This window comes from Sarcophilus harrisii, chromosome 6 (genome assembly GCF_902635505.1).
Source record: "Sarcophilus harrisii chromosome 6, mSarHar1.11, whole genome shotgun sequence".
In the NCBI taxonomy this organism is placed as follows: Eukaryota; Metazoa; Chordata; class Mammalia; order Dasyuromorphia; family Dasyuridae; genus Sarcophilus; species Sarcophilus harrisii.
This window is the reverse complement of record NC_045431.1, coordinates 142066417-142079106: the sequence shown is the minus strand read 5'-3', so window position 1 is coordinate 142079106 and position 12690 is coordinate 142066417.

Genomic DNA, 12690 nt, shown 5'->3' with positions numbered 1-12690 from the left:
CTTGTCACTGACCTAGGGTCCAGGGGTCCTCAAACTTTTTAAATAGGGGGCCAGTTCACTGTCCCTCAAACTGTTGGAGGGTTGGACTATAGTAAAAACAAAAACTTTGTTTTGTGGCCTTTTAAAGAAAGAAACGTCATAGCCCTGGGTGAGGGGGATAATTGTCCTCAGCTGCTGCATCTGGCCCGTGGGCCGTAGTTTGAGGACCCCTGTGAGAGACCTCTAGTCCTATAGATTATGTGACTTCCTGCAACCCAGGGCCCAAGGCCTGGTCTTCCGGCTCTGGGAATAGAGATCATGTGATTTAAGCCTAATCTCATAGACTTCTTGAGAAAATTTATTTCACTTACTCTTATATCCCAGATTGCATGGGAAACACACTTTTTTCCTTGGATTAAACTCAGTGTGTATTTGTTTATTTTCATTATGTGTTTACAGTTGAAGTAAATAAGAAAAGATGTATCCCTTGCTCAAAAGATCTTTTGTGAGTTTTATAATTTAGACTGGTATAATCCTAAGGAAAAAAAGCGTTATCTTTCTTAATTCTAAAGCTATAATTTCAAAAATATATAGAAATCCTGGTGAGGAAAATTTTCCCCTCCTTTCTTCACTCCCTCCCTCTTACTTTTGGTCTCTGTCTCTGTCTCTCTCTGTATTTGTCTCTGTGTCTGTAACTGTCTGTCTGTTTGTCTGTCTCTTTTGAATTTATTTAGTACTTTATTTTTCCCAGATACATGCAAAAAGGTTTTAAAATTTGTTTTTGAAATTTTGAATTTCAAATTCTCTTCCTTATTCTCTAGCACCCTCATTGAGAAGGCAAGCAATTTGATATAGGTTATACATATGCAGTCATACAAAATATTTCTATATTAGTTATATTGAGGAAAAAATATACAGGACACCTCCTCCAAAAAACAAACTAACTAATCCTCAAGAAAAATCAAGTTTAAAGAGAGGATATTTCCATCTATATTCAGATATTATCAATTCTTTCTCTGAGGATGGATTTTTTTTTGTTTTTTGTTTTTTTCCTCTCCCAAGTCCTTCAGAAAGCTTTTGGTTCATTTTATTGCTGAGAATAGCTAAGTCATTCAAAGCTGATCACATTATATACAATATTACTATTACTTTTTACACAGTATATTACCCTTTTCAGCTCGTGTAAGTATTTCCAGGGTTTTTTTTTTTTGAAAGAATGCTACGCATCATTTTTAAAATAACTTTTTTGGTTTCAAAATAAATGCAAAGATAGTTTTCAGTATTCAACCTTGCAAAACTTTGTGTTCCAAATTTTTCTCCTTCCCTTTCTCTCTCAACCACCCCTAGACAGAAAGCAATTTAATATAGGTTGAACATGTGAAATTCTTCTAAATATATTTCCACATTTATCATTCTAAACAAGGAAAATCAGATCAAAAAGGAAAAAAAGGAGAAAAGAAAAAAAAACAAGTAAGCAGACAAAACAATATCCAAAGTTCTCTCTCTGGATGAAGATGACTCTCTCCATCTCATATCTATTGGAATTGACCTAAATCACTTAATTGTTGAAAGAGCCAAGTTCATTACAGTTGATCATCACATAATCTTGTTGCTGTGTCTACTTGAATCCAGATCTAACCCTTCACTTACTATGTTAATGTAATTCTGACAAGGATGTTACAAAATTGAATATCAAAAAGAAAGAAGCCTGGTTCTGGTAGCAGATGACAGAGATCCAAATCCTGTTTGAGCCATTTTTTAGTTATAAAAACGAGGAGGTTGGATAACTCATCTTCTAAGTTTCAAGGTATGGTGGTAATAATAATAATTAGGTTTTATATTAAATAAGTTCTGTAACATGTCTTACAAATTTTATCTCATTTTATTTTTACAACAGCCTTGAGATATGGGTTCTGTTATTACCCCTGTTTTATAGATAAGAAAACAGAGAAAAACTAGAGTTAAGTTACTTGCTTAACTCACACAGCTGGCAAGGGCTTTGAATCTGGATTTGATTTCTCTTTTTTTTTCTATCCATTATGCTACCTAGAAGTCTCTTTTCAAGTCTAATAAAAGGAAATGCATATATTAATATTTTATTTCTATCCAGGAAACATCAATTTATTAACTGAATCAGCAACTATATCTTTATTATAGGTGTCAATTTATAGCAGGTTTCATAGCCTGGAACCCTGCAGTGAAATCTAAGATGCCTAAAATTAAAAGTGATATTTGTAAAGATTTAAATAAATCTTAATTATCACTATTCACAATTAGTCACTAATGACTTTGATAAAAAGAAAACACCTAAACTAAAGTAAACATAATTCATCATAGATATAGAGGAATACTCTAAGAACATTTGGACTACAGTTCCCTCCCCCACAAATATACATCTGTACATAACTGTATTATTATTATCCATCTAGGTGCTGCTGACTTTCATAAGATATTTTCCCCATTGATCTAATTCAAGAGAGATGAAATTCTGCTAGAACTCTCCAAAGAAATTCAATTTGTGACTGAGATAAACATGGACAATATCAGCTCTCATCTGACAGTTATAGGAATATTTTGAGGGAGCTTTCGGGAAGGTCATTATATTGAGAGCAGATTTATGATTCCAATCACATAAATCACTATACTGAGTGCTATAATAATACTAATTTCAAGAAAAGCAAGCTCTAACATCCATGTTTTTCTTGGTCTATGCTCCAAGTTTAAATGATTATAAATGGACAAATGCTCTCTGATTGATGGCTTGAAGTTTGTTAAGCATTCAGGTAGCTTCAAGTTAGTGACTTAGTATGATTCTTTTTCCTAGAAATAATGAAGAAAAGAAACAGCTGCAAATCTTACCAAGCAAAGGTGTTCAAAAATGAGCACATTAAATCTTGACATGTAGATAAAATACATAACCAACCCTGAATTGTCATCTATAAGTATAGGTCTAAAGGACAGGATTATTATCTGTGTCTTCTAAAACAATTTAATGCATGTTTCATGGAAATGGTCAAATATAGCATTTTAGTGAAGGAAGTGTCAGACCATTTGCTATTAGGTTCAGAGGCACAAAAAGGCCATAATTATAATATAAGACAAATGACTATTTCAGCTTGATGATGTTCAGGAAGAAGATTAGCATTTCTAGGAATTACTCTTATTTAATTACTTTTTCTACAATTGGAAAAATGCACTTTTACTTTTTTTTTCTTTTCTGTATATTTTGAAGTTAACTGCTTTTTGTTCACACCATAAAATTACAAAAGTTGCAGAAAGACACAAATGTAGAATAGAAATCTCTAGGTAAATCAGAAAAAATATGGATTGTTGAAATACTGATTCCCCCTGCATCCCTGGATGTTGTTAGAATTATAGGTTGAGAGGTAGAAAGAAACCTAAAATTCTCTAGTCCATCTCCTTCATTTTGCAGATGAGAAAACTAAAGCCTCAGAGAGATTAAATTATTTTTTCTTAGTCATAGAGATACAGGCCAAGCTTCAGAACTATATTCTTAGATAAAATTCTAATTAACTTGGTCTGGGGTAACTTTTCATCAGGGACACAACCCTTATTAATTTTTAGAAATAAAATTTGTTGCACAGTTTCTCTTGTAACATTTTAAAGAATTTCATATTCTCAGAAGTCAAATAAGAACACCAAAGTCAGAGACATATCTTATGTTGTTTTTAGAGGCTGTTGACTAGTTTTGATAGAGCACCTTCTGATGAGAAAATGTCTCAGTTAAGCTTCCTCTAGGGTAGTTCTTCTCTTATACACACGATTCTTCACACTTTCCAAATTTTGACAGCTAATGCCAATTGTAATTGTGAGGTGGGAATAACTTTGGCTGGTTAGATCTGGGTTTGCTTGCATGTCAGAGCTTGATGAGGACATGATTTCCACTTATTATATATAATACATTTGTGGCACTGGTTTTTGTGGAAGAAAAACTGACAGGTTGAAAAATTGGATTTTCTTTATCTATTATGAAAAGTACAAAAGAGCAATGGTTTTAGGAGAGGGGAAAATAATCTAGTCTCAGTAAACAATTAAGATACTTTTAATATTATTTTTAAATCAATAATAATCTATTTTCTTTCCTTTTACCTCTTACCTCCACTACATTGGAAAAAAAAAAAAAAACAACTTTGACACAAACAAGAATAATAAGGTAAAACAAATTCCCCTATAAGCCATATTTAAAAAAGGTGTTTCATTCTGTACACTAACTCTATCACTTCTACAAAAGAATGATATCAATGAAGTGAGAGATATGTGAAGGAGGAAGAAGAGGAGAAAAAAGAAAGAAGAGGAGGAAAAGAAAAAAGAACAAGAATAAGAACAGGAAGAACAGTAAGATTTATATAACATTTTAAAATGTATAAAGCACTTTTCACATGTTAATTTATTTGATCTTCAAACTAATTAGGTGTAATTATTATGCTACTTTACATATTAGGATTCTGAGACATATAAAATTTAAGTGACATGTCCACAGTGATTCAGTCAGGAAGTATCTGAGACAAATTTTAACTCGGGTCTTCCTAAATCCTGATCCTGTGCTCTAATTATTGCACTACTTCTCTGCCTAAACAAAAATGTATGGAGGATTAAGTGTAATATTAGAATAGTAGCATAAAAATTATAGGGATCAAAAACTGTTTTTCAAAATCTGGTTTTGGGAACCTGTGTGTATATAGGTGTGTATGTGGATGTAGGTATATGAGTGCCCATGTGCCGGCATGCACAAATAACAGTTATTACTTTTTAAAAAATCATCAGTGTGATTTCCCCAGTTACCTTTATATCACTAACAGCTTTAAAATGTTCTTGAAACATCCAATATATATATATATATATATATATATATATATATATATATATATATATATCCAATTTTATTCGTATATAAACATATATGACATACATTTTATGTATTTATTTTTACTTTAAAAAGATACATTAAAACAAATAACTTACAAGTGCATTACCCAAAACACCATTATGAATTAATATAGTTTAACAGGAAATGATTGACTGTGCTTTCAGATATATGTTTTTGGAATCTACACATTCCTATGATGTTGCTCATCTTGCCATTTTTGCCAAGTCTGACTTTAAAATTATCCACTAATTTCTATTATTACCAGTGACACTGAAAATGAAAATGAATGCACAATTTGGAATGAATATAAATATTAGATGCTAAAAATGCATCACCATTTGAAACCCAGTAAGGTTTAGGCATTGTGCTGCTATGTATATTCTACAGCTTCTGACAGAGTCATTCCTTTCTTTCAAAATGATAAATAGGTCAAAGGGTTCAACTATATACCCGGTTAACATGGAAAGGATACAAATCTTTAGTCCAAAAGTGTTATATTTTTGTGTTGCTAAATCAATCTTTGTGTCACAAAATGAAAGAAAAATCCTAAATTACCAACTGCAAAGTGAGCCATACATGCTAAGGTACCTTGGGAGGTGGGATTGTTAGGCCTATCAAAGGGACTTAGAATGAAAATGAATTTATCAAGTTGGTATATTTGAATATTTGGCTTAAAACTCCTGACTTCCATCTGAAAAAAGTAATTATCATTTTTTTCTGTTTAATCTTAGATAAGGACTCACCAGTAATAATAATTTTTATTATTGACCAATCATTTTTAGGTCATGTTCCACTTTTTGTTACCCCATCTTGGGTTTTGTTGGCAAAGATGCTGTAGTAGCTTGCAATTTCCTTCTCCAGATCATTTTACAAATGAGAAACTAAGGCACACACACCCTGATTTGCTCAGGGTCACTAGCAGTAAATGTCTGAAACTATATTTGAACTCAGGAAGATGTCTTCTAACTTTAGGCCTGGCACTCTATGCACAGTGCTACCTAACTATCCAGTAATGATAATAATGATACTCCAAAAGATTAGCTCATAGTATTTCTTACTCTCCACTCATATATATATATATATATATATATACACACACACACACACATATATATATATATATATATATATGTTTCAGTGGGTCTAGATCTACATATATTTAATATAATACAATGATTTAGGATTTTTAAACTATGAAAACTTCAAAACATAAGTAATAGAAATATTATTAATAATATAATTCCATTTATTAATCAGGACAAAGTCAGAATAGGTGAGCAAAATGATGTAGGAGACAGAAAATTTGCACTATTGTGAAGGTAACATAGATTCAAGTTCCATCTTTGATAAATGATGGCTATGGGATTCTCAGAAACTTTCTAAGACTATAAGACGCAGAACAGTTATTTAAATAAATGGAACAGAGGGAACTTCCTAGCTGGGTGTTCTTTATTTCAGTATAACCACTGTCCTGGACCAAAAAAATATCCCTAAAAACTAAAACCCCCAACATCTATAGTAGCTACCTCATAGAGTAACTGTAAGAATCAAATATGAGAATATATGTGAAATACTTTGTAAAACTGTTCAGTTACCCAATGCACACACATGTACACAGAGACCCCTAATTTGTGATTTGACAAATGACAATACCACTTGGTGGAACCCTACCATCAAAGCTGACCATTATCTACCATACAGTGTGCTAGAGTTAGCAACTAAACAGGGTGGCAAAAGTAGTAGCAATATACTAAAGCCAATTTGAATTTGAGAGCTGATGGCTAAATTTTCAGTGGAAGCATTTATGCCTCAAAAATTAACAAATGCTTCTAATCAGAGCTTGAACTATTGTTTTATGAATGCACTTAAAAATTGAGAGAAAAAATGTGTGATAATGAAATAAAATTTAAGGTCAAACTTAAAACTTAGTTGTCATGTACCATGACATATACATTCCTTTTCCACTTGGAGAACTGGTTATTAAATATTTACCAGAATACCACTGGTAGTATGTATTAGAGGCAATATTTGAACCTCACTCTTTCTTCTCTAAGGCTGGCTCTCATTAATTAACACATTATCTTTCTTATAAACTTTCTAAGTAATGCATAAATAAAAGCAATCGTTACTGAGAGATGTATATGAAAATATAAATACTATTTAGTTTTATCTTGAAATCTAATAATATATAGGGTAATATTTTTCAATTATATAAGCAGACCAGAAATCCTAGTTCTTATTTTAGTCTATACAATAGATACACATCATTTATTTTGTTTGTTTATCGCTATATTCATGATTTCTTCATCATACTCCTCCCCACACACACTCTGATCATTTTAAAATCATTGCATCTGTCAGAGTACCCAGAAGATTAGAGCAATGCAATCATTTATTTCATTTAACTCACTTGTAACTACTTAGAGTATGACTTTGGGTGTGTTTGTGTTTAAATATACAAAGTATCCCTAAATATTTATATCTCCAAAATCAAAGTCATTTAGGACACTTCTATATTTATATTTTTATAAGTTCATTAATACAAAAGTAGAACAAAAAAGGTGACATCTTTCAAAAATGTTTTAAGGTTAATATACTTTCAGTCACATAATTTTCAAAGCTTTAAAACAGTGAATTAAACTTACTTAGTTACCATGAGGTCAAATACTGGGAGTTGCAATTCATTTTGTCATGTGTCTATACCATGAAAAAGATTTTTCTTGTAAGGAAAAAAAATAAAGACCAAGGGATTATAGGCACCATCTAATACAAAACTGGTTTTAACAAGTACAATGTTTCATTAATATATTATACAAAGTCTTCTATAGGTTATTCTTGTTAAATATTTCTGTATTTTCATGTTGAAGAAGTCAGGAGAATGGCTTGCATGGAAAAATGCTTTATTAATGCTGATTGATCAAAGAAGAAAGGGAATATTGAAGCATTGAAGGAGTTTGTAAGTTTGGAGACCATGCCCTAGAAGGAGAAAAAAAAAAAAACTTTTTCAAGACAATTTTAGGAAATACTTGCCCCAAGGATTTAGGACCAAGAGCTATCAGTCCAGGATATGGGGTCCAAGATATCTTATAGCATGTTCTAATCCCTCAGTGACTAATAATATCTTCCTATGCTGTCAACAACATCAAGGACGGTAAGGAAAGGAATCTGTCATACCTTTACAAAGCAAAAAGAGAAAATGAATATCCTTTATGTAGAAAAATTGCACCCTCTTCCAAAAACAATAATAACAACAAAAAACCAACAGCAACCAAAACAGATAAACAAACCAAAACCTTGATACAGAGAATTAAGAGTTCTTGCTGAAAATGTTTGTAGCAGCCCTTTTGGTAGTGGTAAGGAACTGGAAATTGAGTGGATGTCCTTCAGTTTGGAATAGAAGACTGAATTATATTATATAGATATTACAGAATATTATTGCTCTGTAAAATGATGAGCAGGCTAATTTCAGAAAAGCCTGGAAAGACTTATATCAACTGATGATAAGTGAAGTGAGCAGAACCAAGATAATGTGCTTAATAACTAAATTATGTGATGATCAACTGTGATGGACTTGGCTATTTTCAATGATGAGGTGATTTATGGCAATTTCTATAGACTTAGGATGGAAAAGTGGCATCCACAATAGATGTGAATGAAAACATAGTATTTCACCTTTTTTGTTTGTTTTTTCTTTTAGATAGTTTTTTTCCCCTTTTGATATGATTTTTGTTGCACAGAATGATGAATATGGGTTGCTTGTTTTCTTGAGGAGAGGAGTGGTGGAAAGGGAAGAAGAAAAATTTGGACCAAAGATTTTGCAGAGGTGAATGTCGCAAAAACCATAGTTGCATGTATTTGGAAAAATAAAACACTATTAAAAAAAAGAAAACAAAAAAAAAGACTTATTGCTGGTAATTTTTCCAAAGGGAAAAGGACTCAACACATTTTGAATCTTTGAATATTGCTGCTGACTGTGTCACTGAGATTCTACAGAGAGAAGGCACTTCTTTACTATATGAGTGAAGAAGTATTCCTGGGCTTTTCATAAAGCTGAAACTAACAATGTTGTCTTGATGTCCTGAATCCTAACTGGAGGAATCTTTATGACTTTAGGAATTCAACTAAATTAATTGGGAATGAGTTTTATGTTTTCTGCTGATCTCTACTGATCTTTTTTACCTATTCTCACCAGGATTGGACTGGTAAGAGTAGCTGAGTGGAGGCTAAAGAGGGATCACTGTAATCTGAAAAATGCCATTATAATGGTGTAGAAAAGGACCAACTTTTAGACATGGTCAACTGACAGGAATTGGAAACTATATCTTCAGACATTCCCCTCATGGAGGAAATTAAGGAAATTAAGATCACCGAAAAATGCAGCATTTTTTATTACTTAGGTGAAATGTATTTAGGTAATTAGAGCAAATTATTTCCATGGCCTGATTATAAAATTATAATACATATTGAGCCTCAAAACACTTGCTAGTAATCTACCTTGTTTGGAGGCAGCCCTCTAATTGGAAAACAAAACAAAATAGAAACCTGATCTTTGATTTATAAGATTAAGATTATTCTCCTTATTAGCAAGTCAATGACCCAACATTTACAAAAAAATGTTTTCACAATAAAATTGTGACAATGAAATGCATAATATGTACATAATACATACACATTAAGCATTTGAAAGATGCTCAATTTTGTCATGTACTATTGCTGTATTGCCACATAATTTTGGAAGTACCAAGTGTACATAAATGAATAATCTAGCCTAGTGTAATAACTATCTACAATCAGATATATCCAAATACCAATAATTTTTTAACCTAAAAGTGGGATAATGAAATGTAATCAGGCTGTAATTGCATGATAACTCCTGATACATGTGCATAGAAATTTTGTAGAGGTGTGCCACAGTCAATAAAACCTTAAGTCATAGATTGTCAGCTATGTGCTTAAACCTAATAATCAGCCAGAGATCACAGCTCAAAGAAAAGATATTAAATGAAATGGCAAAGTAAGAAAAGCAAACAGCCTGTTGATTGTATATAGCTCTCCTTTACTTAAATACATTTGCATGTGTGTCATGGAATCACCTTCCTAATGTTATGTACTCTTTGATAATAAAGGACAAACAAAAATCTGGGAAGAACCCAGTATAACATACCTGATAAGTGATAGAACTAGACAAGTGGACAGGTGATTTAATTTCTGATTAAAGATCTTTAGTGAAGGGGAATTTACTACCTTCCCAAGTAGAATTCTACTTTTGAACATGATTAATTGATAGTAATTTTTTTCTGAAGGGTAGGCTGGAATTAAGCTTTCTGAAACTTCAATATGACAGTCTTTCTAATACATGCCTTCAAGAAAGTACAATAATCTATGGTCATTCTATTATGATGAAAATTATATCTATTAAACCAAAAGACACATTACTTGTAATGGAGATAAAAGACATATACAGAGTGTATTAATCAAGGTGTATGCATGGCTATAGCAAACAAACAAATAAACAGATTCCTAATAAATGTTGGGGAAATAAGAGAAACAAGGAGTCTCCCATTTTTGTTTTACATAGCTCTAAAAATGTTAGTGATAGTTAAAAGAGAAAAGAAAGAAAGTAAAGTCATAAATAATGATCAAGAGAGGTGACATTTTCTCATTTGATTGATAATATGGCAGTTTACTTATAAAATGTGAGAAAATCAACAAAGGAATTGAACTAATAAGTTCAGGAAAATTCAGGATGCAAAATAAAAATTATAAGCATTTCCAAAGAATACTAACAAAACATAGGAGGAAATGATAAAAGATGAAATTCATAGGAAAATAATAAAGTCTAAAAATAAGAGAAAAACATTGGAGGTCCCTAGTTTTTATTTATTTAAGACCTCAAACATGTAAGTTTCATCAACAATTGTATAGAAGGAAAAAACTATATGTTGGTAAAATATTGTTTGTATGTTTGGTGAACATATCTTCTGTTTTAAAAGATTCAAATTTTGCACAATCTAATTATTTGGAAACGCAGATTTTAGCAGAACTGCAAAATGGCATTAACACATACTGTTATGCCACAGTTCTCAGTTTCCATAATTATCCTGACCCACTCCTGACTCGGTTTCCCTGCTTCTCAGTTCTGCAAAACCTCCCCTCCATCTTTATCAGAATATTTGATAAGAATAAAAGATTTTGTGTTTTAGAATATCAGAATGCCTCTCCCCATCCCAAGCTAAAAGAACATCAGATACCGTCTTATCAAGATGTCTCTCCCCATGTCCGGGGTGCCTCCCCCTGATTATGTCATCTCATTTCTGGAGACTCACCCCACCTTGTCAGCATCCAGTTCTTGCTCTCAGCACCCTGACTCCGTCCACCTCAGTCTACCCTCTGAGTCTGAGCCACATATGTATATAGGTCATTGAAAATTCTGTCTGCTGGATTCTTGGAGACGATAGTCTCATTCAGCCCTGGGACCAAATCAAGGATCATTTTGGTCCCAGTAAATCTCTCCCATTTAATAAATTATTAAATTGTTCTCTAATGTCTATCTTGCTCAGTTTCTCTGGCATTACAATAATTGCTTGAAAGCAACAATATCTTAGATTGACTTGATACAAGCCAGTCAAATGATTCAAACAAAGATTTGGAATTAAAAATGTCATAGAATTCATTACCCTAAAAAAAATCTGACCGAAGTTGAGAAAGGAAATCCAGAAAGCTATAAAATTGGTTCAGGTAGTTCCCATTTCCCTTCCTTCTGCCCTTTTCTTGATGTTTAGTAAAATCAGTAGGGTATATTGACTCATGATACAGCAGGGAATCAATCAGGTCTGAAGAGGTCTTGGACTATGGGATTTTTATTAGGCAACATGGAAGCTATGACACTTGTATTATCCTTAGGAGACTGGTCTAGAAGATGGTTTCCTTTCAGTTGTGAGTATCCCCTAAAGAGTCCTATTCCTTGCATTAATAGCTGATGAGAAAATTGGGTCTAGTATCTACCTTCTTCCTGTGCTCATATAGAAACAAAGGAAGAAATCATTCTATCTTAGTTAAATTGGGTTAAAGACTGCAAATGCAGATTAGTAACCATGGAAATAAAGAGGATGGAGTTTGTCTTCAATTTAAAATGAGATCTATTGTACATACCTAAGGGGAAAAGGGCTGCCTATTTAATGGAAGCTTAAGTAGAAAGGAAATTTGGAGTCTGATACCTACACCAGACAAAATAACACTGGTGTGTCCCACAGGGCATTATCTATAAAGGAATTGGCAGACAACTCTCACTTCTACAACTCATCCTAATTGTAAAAAGAATAGCTGGTGAATCTACCTTAGAATAATCAAGAATGATAATTCATACACATATAAATGCACACATTTATCTCATATGCTAGATAAATTAAAAAAGGAAAGAAATATCAGGATCAGTGTAGCAATTATTTGAAGTCAAAAAGGATTTGTTTAATACCTATTATCTGCAAGATAATATGCTAGCAGAAGCAATAAAAAGAAAAAATTCATCATTGAACTTAGAACTACTTTCATTCTACTAAGAAACGCATTGTATAAAATATATAAAATAAGTTGAAGAGACAAACATTATTAATATTTTAGGAAATTAAGAAAGGCTTTTTAAATGAGATGGCTCCTAAATAATGCTTTCATCCAAACTAGGAATTCTAAGACATGAAGATGAAGAGTGAGTGTGTTCCAGACACAGAAGACCCACCTGTGTTAACAGACAGGAAGAAGCAGCTGGTAGGCCAGTCTTGCTTGGGATGGAGATTGTGGGAAAGTAAATCACAATTTTCCAAAGG